At 32.9% G+C, this 17,278-nt stretch overlaps 1 pseudogene; it reads left to right on the top strand.

Moving 5' to 3' along the window:
• The first annotated feature begins 10,970 nt into the window (after positions 1-10,970).
• LOC132066883 (S-adenosyl-L-methionine:benzoic acid/salicylic acid carboxyl methyltransferase 3-like) lies at positions 10,971-14,724 on the top strand (annotated as a pseudogene).
• The last annotated feature ends 2,554 nt before the right edge of the window (positions 14,725-17,278 follow it).

Raw genomic sequence — 17,278 nt, 5'->3', positions numbered from 1 at the left:
TGGTTTTCATTCATTTCCACACTTCACGACATACACAAACCATTCATCACACATGAAAAATAAGATTGAATCATACCTTGTTCCTTTACCTCCTCTTCTAGACTTGACATGAATCGTACAAACGGATGCCTTGCTTGCTCCAACAACTAGCTCATGTTAACAAGGACCTTCTAATTAGTAGGAAGGCAAGGAAAAATTATTTTTCACCATCAAACTTAAGGGACCATCTTCGGCCAGCTTGCTTGGCCGAATGGTTGCTCTCTCTCTCTTTCTTTCTTTCTCTCCAAACTTCTTGAATTTTCTTGAAGTTAAAATGATAAGTTGTCTTGTTCTTTTTCATGACTCATATATATATATATACATGGGCACATGGCCGGTCATGTGCCCCTCCTTTTTTTTTTTTTTTTTTCTTTTCCCTCCAAATTTCTTCAAATTTCTAGAAATTTCCTTAAGTCACAAAGATGACTTGGTACTTTGCATGGTCATCTTTCTCCATGTATGCATTTGACCCCTACAAATATAAAATGGACACATACACCCCTTTCATGGCTTGCAGCAATTGGCCATCCATGGGTGGGTCCCACGGCCACTTGATTTTTCCAAGAAGTCATGAACTAATAAAAATTTTCAATTTCCAAGTTTGCCCTTAATATTCCATGACAACAATATTTATAAGCAACTTGCGCATTAAACAAGATCGCGACATAGCTTTGCCCTTAACTTCTTGCAACTATCTCGAATTATCCGAACGTACGAAATACGGGCTATAACATTACAGGTCCTTTATCGGCATTATTTGTGATTGCATCATCATGTTGCTCTCTTGATGCACCAGTTGTAGGTTCAGCTGAGTTGAGTGTTGCATCATTTGTCACATCATCCTCAGCACTTTGATTAGAGTGTACTGCTCTTTCCTCTATATCTGCATCAGTGCTTTGATCAGATGCTTCTCCTTCTTCCATATTTGCATCAGTGTTTGAACCGGCACTACAAAAAAAAGGGGTAATTTGCGGAGGTTGAAAGTTGCAATTCGCGAAGGTTTTAGCCTCCACTAGTTGCTAGAAGAGGCTAAAACCTCCGCGAATTACAACTTTCAACCTCCAGCAAATTACCCACTTTTTTGTAGTGCGGGTTGTGATTGTTGTGGTATAGTCATGTACATTAGGGGAGATTGTTGTTCCTCTACTAAGTTTGAATGCTTCATGTTGCACTATCTTCCCGATTCACTGCATTGTTCAATTTTTTAAAAGGAAAGACTGATTCCTTCAATGTGACATCCCTGCTGACAAAAAAAGTGTTAGTAGCAATGTCAAATAGTAAGTATCCCTTTTGTGTTCCTGAGTATCCTATTAAAATAGCTTCCTTGGCTCTTTTACGTAGACTTGTCTCCCTTTACCAAATTGGTTGCATAGCACAAGTAGCCAAATACTCTCAAATGAGCAATTGCATTCCTTTTCTTGTGCAACATATCATAAGGTGTGTGACCATGTAAAACACTAGATGGCAATCTGTTTATCAGGTAAGTTTCTCCTTTGACACATAATCCCCAGAACCTAATGGGAATGTTAGCTTGAAACCTCAAAGCCCTTGCAGTCTCCAAAATGTGTCTATGCTTCCTCTCTACTCTACCATTTTGTTGTGGTGTATGGACACAACTACTTTGGTGTATGATTCCATATTGTTGTAAAAAATCTCTACATTGGCTATTAATGAACTCAGTTCCATTATCTGATCTTATAGTTTTAATAGGGCCATTAAACTGATTTTGGAACATAGATAGAAATATTTTCAGAACTACTATGACTTCAGATTTGAATTGAGATAAATCCAAGTATATCTAATATGATCATCAACAATTGTCAGAAAATAAGATTTATGCTTCCTCTTTACTCTACCATTTTTTTGTGTTGTATGGACACAACTACTTTGGTGTATGATTCCATATTGTTGTAAAAAATCTCTACATTGGCTATTGTTGACACCTAATTTTGACCTCCAATAATTTTATTTAATTGCCCACAGTTCTTGGATCTCAAACGGAGTGAAATATGTATTTTTTAAATCTAATTATGCAAAATTATTTTGATAATATTTTGCCATTTCGTTTGGAAAAATAACTTGAAATATATTTTGTAAGTCATTTGAAAACAATTTACATATTTTACTATTAATATTAAAGTATTTGTCAAGTTTAATCAGAAAATAACTTAAAACAATTATTCAATTAATTGTCCAATTTATCAAGTATCAAATTATCAAATATTTTACTCTGTTTAATTCAAGAAATTTGATTAATTAAATAAATAATCATTTTACCTTTCAATTTCTAATTTTTTGCATAATTAATTTGCATTTGCAATTTTTAATTAATCATAATTAATTAGATGTGTAATTGAGGTTATATTTGAAAATAGCTTATTATGTGATTAGTTGTGGCTACAATTGAAAAAATCAATTGTTATTTAATTATGGTCATAATTGAAATAACCAATTTCATGGTTTAGATCAATTAAGACTATGTTTGCAATTTAAGTCCTTTTATGCTATTCGCCGTGTCTTTAAAATGATTAATTAGTTTTAACTTGGTCATAATTGAAAGGTTTAATTAATTGACTTTTTAAATTTTGGCCATTTATTAAACAACATGTTGTCCTAGGCATATATACACATACATATACATGGATATACATTTATATATATGTATATCGTGTATATGTATATATACAATAGGGCAGCCCCTTTTCTTTTTTTTTTTTTTCTTTTTTTTTTTTTTAATTTTTTTTATGGCTAGTCCAGTCCAGATAGGACCAGACCAGGCCCATCTCGGCTATAAGCCACCAAACAGACCCCAAAGGGTCTCATTTTTGTAGAAGGGGTTTCTACAAACCCTAAGCTGCGCCGCATGCTCTCTGTCCTGCGTCATTTTGCCGATAATGGCAAAAATGGAGGTGTACGTATGTATGCTTTCAATTGAAATAGATCAATCCATACATTGAAACAAGAAAAGTATTCAAAGGGAAAACGAAAAGAGACAGTTAAATTATTATGCCCCCGTTCTAATTTGAGTGTTTAAGTTTGGCTTGGCATACAATTTAAGAAAGAAAAAGAGACTTTTGAATCTCGTGATACTAAAATTAAAAATGTGCGTAGTATACTAAAATGTTATTTAAATTTTGTGATTTTAAATTTGCCATGTATGATGTTTGAATTGTTAACTTATTAAATATAGAAAGAAATACTCTTTTTGAAACAGACCAAAAGGAAAAGTAAGACACTTAAATTAGAACGGGGGGAGTACTGTTAATTACTCCTAATTAATATCGTAGATAGTTTTCTCTGTTGATTTAATTCTTTAGGTGATCGAATAATATTATATGATTATTTTATGCTGCAGGGATCAATAAAAGAAGAGAAAGTGAATTCCTTTAATATTCCTCTATACAACCCGTCTCCCGCGGAAGTAACATATATATACATAGTTGAGAAAGAGGGATCTTTCACCATTGATGTCTGGGAAACTTCAGAAATGCGTAGGAATTCATCTGATGATGAGAAGTACAATATGTCGCCACAAATACAAAGAGATAATTGACAGTGATAGCATGGCGAAAGAGAAGAATATGTTCGTAAATATCAGTGTATCCTTGGCCAAAACAAACTAGGGCATGCAATCCATATATGCGTCGTGTGTGTGTGTGTGTGTTCCCCTTAGTCATTTCCTACGTTTGAAATTTCAGTCGTTCGTCATGTAATTGTTGGAAAAATTATACTGTAATTTTTATATATATCTCAAAAAGATTAAGTTATAACACATTGTTTTTTCTCTACTATATTAATAGCCACTTTTATAGTACTCTCTGTGTTAAAAATGAGTGTCCACTTAGCCTTTATTTTTTTGTTCAAAAAGTGTATACACTAACAAATCAAGAAAGAATTAACCTCATTTTTTCAGATTTACCCTTATTACGTGCTAAGTGATGAAATCCAAATAGAGAAAATAACACTGGCATGTCTATTTGGAGAAACTATTTACCCAAAATGGCCCATATTTCTAATATTACCCGAAATAACCCTTTTACACATTATTATACAATGTTTATAAATTGTTTATACATTATTTACAGTAAGTGTATAATGTTGTATATCGTGTGTAGAACATTGTTACAAAAAAAAAAAAAAGATTGGCTATGCAGATGTAAGTTGAAATATGGCTACGTGGATGTAATATTTTATACTGAATTGTATATTATTTAAATTATCCTATCTTAATACCTATTTAATTAGAAGTAATTTAATTAAATTACCTGTTTTTGCTTAGAAATTAGTATTTCCTTAATGGGTGACAAATGACTAGGCAGACAATACTCTTTTTGAACCGGTGGGAGTAATATATTTTTAATGTCTCTTATGCATTTGTAATAGATCTTTGATTAACCGTTGAACAGCTTTTATGGCTTTTATTATTCTTTAATACCAGGACGTTCCTCTTCCTATCTGTACTTTATCCTCTGCCAGTTTTATCGCTTATATAATTTCCTTTCGCTTCACTTTTAGATAAGTGAAAAAATATCATGACAAATTCTTTGTCTCATATTACATTATGTTGAGTTCTCTTTCCTATTGAATCTTTGTTGTTTTTTCTCCTAATTTATATTAGAAAAATTTAACTGTTGAATTCTGAGGATATATCTTTATAGGTGAAATATCCTTAAGACAGTATCCTTGAGACACCTCAAGCTACGAGAATTCCAACTTTTTTCTGTAGGATTTTTCAATAATAATAATAATAACATCTAGCCTTATCTTTTTAGAGATTATGATAATGAATAAATGAAATGAAATGAAATGTCTGTGATTAAGGATCAATTCTTTCTATTTTATTTTCTTTTCAATGAAAATCTACGATATACGGGTCCGGAACAAAAATAACCCAAAAAAAAAGGGTATGAACGAAAAATAACCCAGGAAAAAAAACAGGTACAAAAGTACCTTTAACGCATGATTTTCATGCGTTAAAGGACTTAACGGAGAGACGGACCGTTAAGTCCTTTAACGCACTATTTTCATGCGTTATTGAATTTTGTCAATAATTTCAACCCAATAACGCACTATTTTCATGCGTTATTGGATTGTGTTTTTTTTTTTTTTTTTTTTTTTCTTTCTTTCTTTCTTTCCTTTTTCCTTTCTTTCACACTTTTTTACATACTTTAGCTATAGATTAATCATGCTTCGAGACTCCGAAACGTCAACATTTTATATAGAACCTGATATTTTTTTCTGCGTACTATAATGTAGGCTCGATACATCAAGGATACGTAAACGTTCGGATCGTCGTTTTAGGGGTTGAAAAGGTGCCCGAAGTAAGTTTTGTTTGAAAAAACTTAATGTTTTTTACATACTTTAACCATAGATTAATCATGCTTCGAGACTCCGAAACGTCAGCATTTTATATAGAACCTGATATTTTTTCTGCGTGCTATAATGTAGGCTCGATACATCAAGGATACGTAAACGTTCGGATCGTCGTTTTAGGGTTTGAAAAGGTGCCGAAGTAAGTTTTGTTTGAAAAAACTTAGTGTTTTTTACATACTTTAGCCATAGATTAATCATGCTTCGAGACTCCGAAACGTTAACATTTTATATAGAACTTTGATATTTTTTTTTTTGCGTACTATAATGTAGGCTCGATACATCAAGGATACGTAAACGTTCGGATCGTCGTTTTAGGGGTTGAAAAGGTGCCGAAGTAAGTTTTGTTTGAAAAAACTTAGTGTTTTTTACATACTTTAGCCATAGATTAATCATGCTTCGAGACTCAAACGTTAACATTTTATAAAGAACTTTGATATTTTTTTCTGCGTACTATAATGTAGGCTCGATACATCAAGGATACGTAAACGTTCGGATCGTCGTTTTAGGGGTTGAAAAGGTGCCCGAAGTAAGTTTTGTTTGAAAAAACTTAGTGTTTTTTTACATACTTTAGCCATAGATTAATCATGCTTCGAGACTCAAAACGTCAACATTTTATATAGAACACGATATTTTTTTTACTGCGTACTATAATGTAGGCTCGATACATCAAGGATACGTAAACGTTCGGATCGTCGTTTTAGGGGTTGAAAAGGTGCCAGTAAGTTTTGTTTGAAAAAACTTAGTGTTTTTTACATACTTTAGCCATAGATTAATCATGCTTCGAGACTCCGAAACGTCAACATTTTATATAGAACCGATTTTTTTTACGTACTATAATGTAGGCTCGATACATCAAGGATACGTAAACGTTCGGATCGTCGTTTTAGGGGTTGAAAAAGGTGCCCGAAGTAAGTTTTGTTTGAAAAAACTTAGTGTTTTTTACCTACTTTAGCCATAGATTAATCATGCTTCGAGACTCAAAACGTCAACATTTTATATAGAACACGATATTTTTTTTAACGAACTATAATGTAGGCTCGATACATCAAGGATACGTAAACGTTCGGATAGTCGTTTTAGGGGTTGAAAAAGGTGCCCGAAGTAAGTTTTGTTTGAAAAAACTTAGTGTTTTTTACCTACTTTAGCCATAGATTAATCATGCTTCGAGACTCGAAACGCAACATTTTATATAGAACATGATATTTTTTTCTGTGTACTATAATGTAGGCTCGATACATCAAGGATACGTAAACGTTCGGATCGTCGTTTTAGGGGTTGAAAAGGTGCCCGAAGTAAGTTTTGTTTGAAAAAACTTAATGTTTTTTACATACTTTAACCATAGATTAATCATGCTTCGAGACTCCGAAACGTCAGCATTTTATATAGAACCTGATATTTTTTTCTGCGTACTATAATGTAGGCTCGATACATTCGGATCGTCGTTTTAGGGGTTGAAAAGGTGCCCGAAGTAAGTTTTGTTTGAAAAAACTTAGTGTTTTTTACCTACTTTAGCCATAGATTAATCATGCTTCGAGACTCGAAACGTCGGCATTTTATATAGAACTATATTTTTTACGTACTATAATGTAGGCTCGATACATCAAGGATACGTAAACGTTCGGATCGTCGTTTTAGGGGTTGAAAAGGTGCCCGAAGTAAGTTTTGTTTGAAAAAACTTAGTGTTTTTTACATACTTTAGCCATAGATTAATCATGCTTCGAGACTCGAAACGTCAACATTTTATATAGAACACGATATTTTTTTTCGTACTATAATGTAGGCTCGATACATCAAGGATACGTAAACGTTCGGATCGTCGTTTTAGGGGTTGAAAAAGGTGCCCGAAGTAAGTTTTGTTTGAAAAAACTTAGTGTTTTTTTACCTACTTTAGCCATAGATTAATCATGCTTCGAGACTCCGAAACGTCAACATTTTATATAGAACCTGATATTTTTTTCTGCTTACTATAATGTAGGCTCGATACATCAAGGATACGTATACGTTTTTTCAAACGTATACATAATCTATGGCTAAAGTATGGAAAAAACACTAAGTTTTTTCAAACAAAACTTACTTCGGGCACCTTTTCAACCCCTAAAACGACGATCCGAACGTTTACGTATCCTTGATGTATCGAGCCTACATTATAGTACGCAGAAAAAAATATCGAGTTCTATATAAAATGTTGACGTTTCGAGTCTCGAAGCATGATTAATCTATGGCTAAAGTATGGAAAAAACACTAAGTTTTTTCAAACGAAACTTACTTCGGGCACCTTTTCAACCCCTAAAACGACGATCCGAACGTTTACGTATCCTTGATGTATCGAGCCTACATTATAGTACGAGAAAAAAATATCGGGTTCTATATAAAATGCCGACGTTTCGAGTCTCAAGCATGATTAATCTATGGTTAAAGTATGTAAAAAACATTAAGTTTTTTTTCAAACAAAACTTACTTCGGGCACCTTTTCAACCCCTAAAACGACGATCCGAACGTTTACGTATCCTTGATGTATCGAGCCTACATTATAGTACGCAGAAAAAAATATCAGGTTCTATATAAAATGTTGACGTTTCGGAGTCTCGAAGCATGATTAATCTATGGCTAAAGTAGGTAAAAAACACTAAGTTTTTTCAAACAAAACTTACTTCGAATTGCACCTTTTTCAACCCACAAAACGACGATCCGAACGTTTACGTATCCTTGATGTATCGAGCCTACATTATAGTACGCGAAAAAAAATATCGGTTCTATATAAAATGCTGACGTTTCGGAGTCTCGAAGCATGATTAATCTATGGCTAAAGTATGGAAAAAACACTAAGTTTTTTCAAACAAAACTTACTTCGGACACCTTTTCAACCCCTAAAACGACGATCCGAACGTTTACGTATCCTTGATGTATCGAGCCTACATTATAGTACGCAAAAAAAAATATCAGGTTCTATATAAAATGTTGACGTTTAGTCTCGAAGCATGATTAATCTATGGCTAAAGTATGTAAAAAACACTAAGTTTTTTCAAACAAAACTTACTTCGGGTCACCTTTTCAACCCCTAAAACGACGATCCGAACGTTTACGTATCCTTGATGTATCGAGCCTACATTATAGTACGAAAAAAAATATCGTGTTCTATATAAAATGCGGACGTTTGAGTCTCGAAGCATGATTAATCTATGGCTAAAGTATGGAAAAAACACTAAGTTTTTTCAAACAAAACTTACTTCGGCACCTTTTCAACCCCTAAAACGACGATCCGAACGTTTACGTATCCTTGATGTATCGAGCCTACATTATAGTACGCAGAAAAAAATATCGGTTCTATATAAAATGTTGACGTTTGAGTCTCGAAGCATGATTAATCTATAGCTAAAGTATGTAAAAAAGTGTGAGAGAAAGGTAAAAGGAAAGAAAGAAAGAAAGGAAAAAAAAAAAAAAAACAATCCAATAACGCATGAAAATAGTGCGTTATTGGGTTGAAATTATTGACGGTCAATAACGCATGAAAATAGTGCGTTAAAGGACTTAACGGGTCGTTTCCGTTAAGTCCTTTAACGCATGAAAATCATGCGTTAAAATGTGTTTTTGTCAATACTTTTTTTCATGTAGTTATTTTCGTTCATTATCTTTTTTTTGGGGTTATTTTTGTTCCGGACCCACGATATACAACCTAAGTACCGACCTTTGCTCTCAAAGCTGTCATAAAAAAATATGACTTTTAATATTCTTTTGTGCTTTTATTATTGCCTGTGATTCCATGGTTGGCAAAAGTACACATTTTAAACCCAAATTAAAACCATAAGACACATGGAAGCAGATTAAAAAAATCTCTTAATAACTACTATTATATAAATTAAGAGTTAATTTCTCAAATGATCATGAAATTTGTAGAAGAGTCTCACTAAAGTAAATTTTGAATTTTTTTTAGACAATAAGATCATCAAACTATATCTTCATTTCCAAAAAAGTAAAACAATCTATTTTTGGACATAAGACCCCTTAACTTATTTTTAAATCATAAAACCCTTTTGAATATTTCTATTTTATTTTCAAAATATGAAAATATTAATTCGGACAAAAATTAAAACATTGCAAAACCGTGTCTAAATTGGACAATAAAAGATACAGTTGAATGATAGTAGAGTTGAGCACGGTGCTTAACTATATGTTTTTTGACTGACTGTAAATAATTTTCCCTGGTATATGAAAAAATTTAATACAAAAAAAAATAGTTACTATTTCTGTTTTCTTGGATATGAACTTGTAATATTTGATATTATTTAAGTTATATAAATAAGTGGATTACAATTAATATAGACATTTTATATTTTTAGAAAGTAGTTATCCAACACGTTTTTTCCTTGAGAAAATTTATCCAAATGTTGTAAATGCATCATACAATTATATATAATGACTCTTGTGTTTCAATTATGTCCAAGCGCTTCGATTCAGTAAAATCTTTAACTTCCGGCTTTGAGCAATAGGAAAATATCAAAATAGTTCAAAAGAAGTTGATATAACAAAGAAAACCTTATAGCATACTTATAGTTTGAATGGTTATATTATTTTATTCTTATAGCTTGAAAAAATACGTTAGAATATTTCTATTTTATTATTAAAATATAAAAAGATTAATTTAAACAAGAATTTCGGAGTATCGAAAAATTGTGCGTAGCAATGAATTTTATAATTTAAAAATGGGTTAAGGGGTCTTATGTCCAAAAATGGTTTGTTTTACTTTATTGGAAACAAGAATATAGTTTGATGACTTTATTATCCAAAATTCAAAAATTACTTTACCGAGACTTTTTTACAAATTCAATGACTATTTAAGGAATTGAGAGGGTTCCGGATTGACCGCCAAAGAGGATTTTACCCAAATATTCGACAACTTTTTTATCAAAACAAAAAAATAAAAATAAAAATAAAAAACGCAGAAAAGATGTTGAAATATGAGGATATATATAATATTCACACAAATAAAGAAATTAACCCCCACATGGAGGTTGCTGCTTTCCTGGCAACCTCCACGTATATAGAGACGAAAAATTACTTGGGAATTTAATCGTATATGGATATGTGTGTGATAAATGAATTTAATAACGAGACTATTGACTATTAAGGATCCTTCACGTGACGGATTTGCTGAGATCGTAATTAATCATTTATAAAAAGGGGGTTCGAATAGAATAAACCGATGATTTTGCTTGGTCAACTATTAAAACTTGCAAGTATTAATTACTACTATTTCTTGTGTATCAGTTTAGGTGGAACCACAGTTCAAATTTTAAAAGTCAAACAATTTTTTTTAACTTAATTTTTTGATATATCTTTTGAATATTTTGAATTATCAATTAGTATGATGTACAATACTTTTTAAATATTTAAATTTTATTAGAAAAAACTTAAAGATTCCATCCGAATTCATAGTCAAAATTAAAAGGTTTGATTCTCAAAATTTGAACAGTGTCACATAATTGAAATCGAGGAAATACTATAGGTACATATTTATATATAGTGATCCCCCCGTTGAAACATCGCTAAGCCGAAAGTAGTGCATAACGTACGTAAACACAGAAAAGATTCAAAGATGGACATTGCTAAAGTTCACATGAATGGAGGAACCGGAGACGATAGCTATGCAAAAAATTCTCTGCTTCAGGTATAACCACACAACTTTTTCATTTTTCTATATATAAACAACAATTTTCTCTTGAGTTCAACTTATAATACATATTGATAATTTTATGCTCAAAGATTTTTAACATGTTGTAATCCAGAGACGGATACGGGAGTTGATTTTATAGGTTATTATAGCGATTTCAAGTTGATCTACAATAATAACTGGATTCATAGTCAAATATGTGTAGTGAATGTATTAATATATATACATGATTTGTACTAATGCTATTGGGCTTCATAAGCTACAGGTTAGATTCTACTCTGCTTATAACGGTTAACTTGATTTACTTAAACCGAATTGCTGGTTCCAGTTTTTCATAGGTTACAAGTTAAGTTTGCCTCTGCTTATAACAATTAACTTGCTTAGCTTTTTGAATTGCTATTTCCATTATTTTTAATTGTTGGTTACAATTAATTTATCATTTAATTGAACGGATAGCATAAAAGTTCAAGGGCGAATGTAGTCAAGGATTACGAATTCATCCGAAGTTATTGTATTTGGCTCAAATTCTGTACATAACAACAACAACATATCCAGTGTAATAATCTTCGAACCTAGATAGTAAATCAAATGAGTTATGTTACTTTAAACTTAAATACATAATGTTCAAATTCTAATTTGTCTCTGTAAAAATTCTTTTACATAGTAAATACAACATAAAAGTTAAACTCATTTCCTTTTGATTTACGTTGAATTATGTGCAGCAAAAGGTGATCCTCATGACAAAAAAAAAAAAAAAAAAAAAAAAATAACAGATGAAGCTATATCTGCTCTCTACCGCAACCTTTCACCAGAAACCATATGCATTGCAGACTTAGGTTGTTCCTCTGGACCTAACACTTTCTTGCCAGTCTCCCAACTCATTAAAACTATTTATGAAGAATGCAAAAACAATGGCCAACAATCGCCTGAATTTCACGTTTTCTTGAATGATCTTCCTGGCAATGATTTTAATACCATATTCCGATTGTTGCCCGCATCCACGAAGATTTGAAGAAACAAAATATGGGACAAGATGGACTTGGTCAACCAAAATGTTTTGTGACAGGAGTTGCTGGTTCATTTTATACTAGACTTTTTCCTTCCAAAAGGCTGCATTTTGTCCACTCCTCTTATAGTCTCCACTGGCTTTCTCAGGTATATTTTGATATATATCATATAATTTTATTCTTGTAAAACCATATCGTAACCAGAATTCATTAACCTGACTAATCCAAATTTACTCTATATAAATTTGAAATTACGGAATTCAGTTTACAAGATCTGCTCATGTTCTTTTCAACTGACTATTATATGTGGTTTTTTATGCTTTCTGTGAAGTTTATCTTATGGATAGTCACTCAGCTTTTACCTTATTGTATCAAAGTTACTAAAGTATTTTTCTAAATTTATTTTATGGATAAGATAAAGAAAAATAAAAAGAAAATGACTATCGGCCATAAGTTAAATTGTTTTCGTTTATCTAAAAAGTTAATGATTTCACAAAATCTAAAAAAATAATAATATACAATAAGATCATATATATATATATATATAAAGCTAACTCTACGTTTTGATTCACCTATGATAGGTGCCTAATGGAATAGAGAATAACAAGGGGGATATTTATGCAGCAACTACAAGCCCACCAAGCGCTCATAAAGCATATTATGAGCAATATGAAAGAGATTTTATAACTTTTCTCAAGTATCGCTCGGAAGAATTAGTGAAAGGTGGACGTATGATATTGACCATGTAGGGCAAAGAAAATGAAGATCACTTTAGCAAAAGGTGTCGCTACTTGTTGGAGCCTTTGGCCAGGGCCCTCAAAGAGCTAGTTGCAGAGGTAATATCAAATTGTTAAAATATACAGGCGATCGTGGACATAAAATAAAATTTTAACATAATTTGAATATATATTTAAAATACTATGAAAACATTATATCTTTTGGACTTTTCCCTCCGTTTTATTTTATATGGAACTGTTTGACTAATAATACGAAAGAAATAAAAACTTCTTAAACCTATAATTTAATATGTTATGCATTTTTGTGGCTATATATAAAGTATGTCATTTATGGAAAATACAAATTTTATAATTAGAGTGTTTTAAAGGGAAAATTACGCTCTAAGGCTACCGGAGAAAATATTTAGACCACGTCGACCATATTTTGGGTCATACCCGATTTAGCCCATATTTGTGTATAAACACCTTTTATCTTGGTCTCTCCCGATAATTAACCTCTGAACGCGTGGCCTCAGTTGGCTGAGTCTCCACCTATTCTTTCTATCTGGAATGTGCCACAGTTCAACCGTAGACATAGAGCATAATTTTTCCTTTTATGAACCCCTCTTCAGCTCCAAACTTAGCTAAACTTCTTAAGTTATGCATGAGCTCGACCATTTAATTAGCTTGGGAACATACAACCTATATCCGAGTTATAGCAGGTATCTTTATAAGCTTATATATTACTTATCTTCTAGGCTAATTAGTTTCCTCTCTTAAGTTTGTTATGAGCTTGAATAATCACAAAGAATTTACGAAGCTTTATAAATTATATACTCCTATTATTAGTATATAAAAGTTAAACTCAAATAAAATAGGGGAAATTTCACTTATACACAATTTATGGGTCAAAATTACATATTCATAGCCCATATTTTAAATTACAAACCTACAGTCCAACATTTTATGGCCCAACTTGAATATTCAACTTTATACAACAATATATAACTTTATACACCTTTGACAGGGTAAAGAGCTATGTATCAACCTTGTATAAAAGTGTATAATAATGTATAAGAGGCGTTCATACACACTTTTACACTGGATATACATGATTATACAAGAGGTGCATAACACTTTCAACTAGTATACAATGTTACACAAACTCATACAAGAGGTGTTTATACATAATGTATAAGAGGTGTTTATACACATTTCTACACCATATAAAAGTGTATAATAATGTATAAAAATGTTCATACACATTTTAAACGTTTTTTTTAGCAACCAAATTTCGTGGGATATTTATTAATAATAAACAAAAGCAAAAACATAAAATTCAAACATAGAAATCCAACAGTGGCACCAAACTAAGAAAAAGTGGCTAAAGCATGTAAAAAAAAAAAAATGGCTACAACGGGTAATTAATTTACCTAAAGTGATATGCAGTGATATTTTCCCAATAGAATAATGAATGCAGGGCTCGGTAGAAGAAGAGAAAGTGGATTCATTCAACATTCCTGGATACTGTCCATGTCCTGCAGAAGTGATGTATATAGTTGAGAAGGAAGGATCTTTCACCGTTAGTTGCTTGGAAACTTCAGAACTCCATTTAGATGCTTCTGGTGAAATTATGGCACAATGTGTGAGAGCTTTTGCTGAACCTTTGCTTGTCAGTCATTTTGGTGATGTTGATGAATTGATGGATAATGTGTTCCATAAGTGTAAAGAGATCTATACCAATGGCATGACGAAAGAAGAGGCTATGTTCACAAATGTCATTGTCTCCTTGACCAAAACAAATTAGGCAATCATCCTAGAATTAGATGTCGGGAAGAACTTATCCGCATCAAATGTTTAGATCAAACCGATATATGCATGGCATGTGTTTGATTATAGAGTTCTTTTACTTAACCATTATTGAATAACATGTATTTTTCCTTCATTAAGTCACATAACCATATTGATAAGTTATATTGATTTGTGTGCTAGTGTTGTTGGGCCTCGTTGATCTTTTTCAAAGCACGTGGAGTTCTCAGTAGAAGTGAGCCATCCTCGGTTCGTGGTTAGTACAATACTCCCACCTACCAACACTACACCAAAAGAAGCTTTTAGTGGCAATAAATATTTCCTTTAGTATTGCCGCAAATGCATTTACTAGCAATTGATTAAATTTCATTAGATCTAAAGTCGCTAAAGCTTTTAACAACATTTATGGTGAGTGCCGGTAAAGACCCACATTATTGCCGCTAAAAGTAATTACTTTTTTGCGGCATTTATTAGTGGCAATAGTATTTACTGAAAATACTGAATCTTTTTTTGAATGACAGATGATCACTTAGAATAGAAGCCAAGTCAATTCTTTTAATATTAACTATTTATAATCTCCAAAAGGTTGTTACAGTTGGTTTGAGGGGGTTGAGTGCAACAGATCCTTTCTAGGCTAATTTGAAGGCTAGCACTGCCCTTACATAAGATTTTTGATGAGATAAATGCAAGAGGGAAAAGGATATCTATGAATATCCATATCCTAAACATTGAAGTATCTAGCCTATAGAAAAGAGAGACATACAAGGAATTAAAATGGATCAAAGACCAATTCTTTCTTCATCCTGCTAGATATCCTTATAGCTAGTAGCCCCCATCTGTCCATGGTCATAAGGCCTTTCACCTGATTAGGGAGGTCTGTGTAGTTGAAATATGATCTGGAATCAGGGGCATTGTAACTTAAAGAAGCATGTTTGTCCGCCATTTGGTTTATTTTCCTAAAGCAGTGCTTAATGTTGAAGTTGTTCTAATGGAGAAGCTCTTCCTGCTTTCAGACTTACTTGAAAATTCTCCAGCAGATGCTATTACAACAACAACAAAGCGAAATCACACAAATGCAGGGAGGAGTAGAGTGTCTGTGACTACTCACCGAGCTGTTAGGAGTTGTTGATACTGTCCCCATGATATTGTTGTAACCATTATCTCAGACACCATGACACTCAAAAAGCACTGATGCTGCTTCTGTCCGGTTACTTGTTCCCTCACCTAGGACAAGGGAGAATGCCATAATGAGAATGATATAATAGAAGCCAAGTCATGGAATTATGTTAACCTCTAATGTATATGAAATGCTTGACCAAATTCTTCTAATGTATGGAATCAATGTGACTAATTTGGAATGGGATGATAGTGAAGAAGATGTTGATTGTGATGATTGTAATGAAAGCGCACTGGTGGGAATTGAAGAAAAAGAATTAAGGAAACTCAGCAGAGCACCAACTGTTTGATAAAAGTGCTCACAGAAAAGTGACTACTGAAAACGATGCAGATAAGATGCTCACTAATTATTTGGAAGAAGGTTGGAGAACTTCAATAGACGATTATTATTCTGCTAGTGAGGATGTTATTCTGAAGAGGAAAAGTGTGACAATAATAAGTAACGGGAAATGGAGGACCCGATACAAGGTTTGGTTCTAATTGTGGCACACAATTTATCTCCTGGTCATTCAAATTGTGGCACCCACCAACTGTTTGATGAATGTCCTCAACAGAAGGAAGCTGAATTTAATGGGTTTCGATTAGTATGAGGATAGCTATGAGAAAATGGAGGTCTCTAGGCTTGAGAAGGGAGTTTTTGATACACTATGAAGACAAGAACACAGTAGTCTTGACTCTGAGCATGAGCCTTTATAGATGAGCTTATGCCTTCACTATGGGGGACTGATCAGTGAGGTTGGTCTAGGTGCAGAATTGCAGCTTATTGTGGAAAACAACAAAGGGTTGGCTGAAGTTAAGGGAGTTGAGGGGGCACAAGATGAACGGAAAGAAATTGTTCATTATCTACTACATCTCAAAGGTTTCACTCATCTCGATGGCCAGTTTCCTAATGAGGCTTTATTTGATGATTTTCCTAAAGCTAGATCTCGAAGAGTGACAGACCATTTTGAAGAGTTGAGGAACATAAAGTCAACTCAGGATATTGATCAAGATAGAAAATGGCTTCATCATAACTTTGGCATAAATGCTTGGATTTTCTGAAGAGAAAATGTCACCTACTTGTCTGCGGGAGGTCATGGGAACCTTCAGTCATTGCAAGGAAACCATCATAGACCATTTAGTTGCGGGAGGATCAACTAAATCCTTCTATGCTCTAGCTGTTCTTGAAATGCCCATTAGAATATTATATGCTCGGCTAAGTTGATCTTGGTCGAGCAGTTACTCTTTATGATGTTGTAGTCCTTGAAGATCCTAGTGTTAGCTGGAGTCGAAGCGCTAGTTGTGCTCATAATGTAACCGTGTGTGTAATGATGCTGGATGAGGTCGATATATGGCTTGTCTCGACATTCTTTCGCTGGATTATTCTTTCTATATGCAATTATAACATCATTTCTAAGCTTTCAGGTTTGAGGAAATTGATGCTTTATCTTTTAAATTTAGGATATTGGTTGGGAAAAGGTGAAAAGGTGTCTGAAGGTGATAATTATAGT

Source organism: Lycium ferocissimum, chromosome 8, assembly GCF_029784015.1.
Source record: "Lycium ferocissimum isolate CSIRO_LF1 chromosome 8, AGI_CSIRO_Lferr_CH_V1, whole genome shotgun sequence".
Taxonomy (NCBI): Eukaryota; Viridiplantae; Streptophyta; class Magnoliopsida; order Solanales; family Solanaceae; genus Lycium; species Lycium ferocissimum.
The sequence above is the reverse complement of the archived record's forward strand: the minus strand, read 5'-3'. Positions and strand labels throughout refer to the sequence as shown.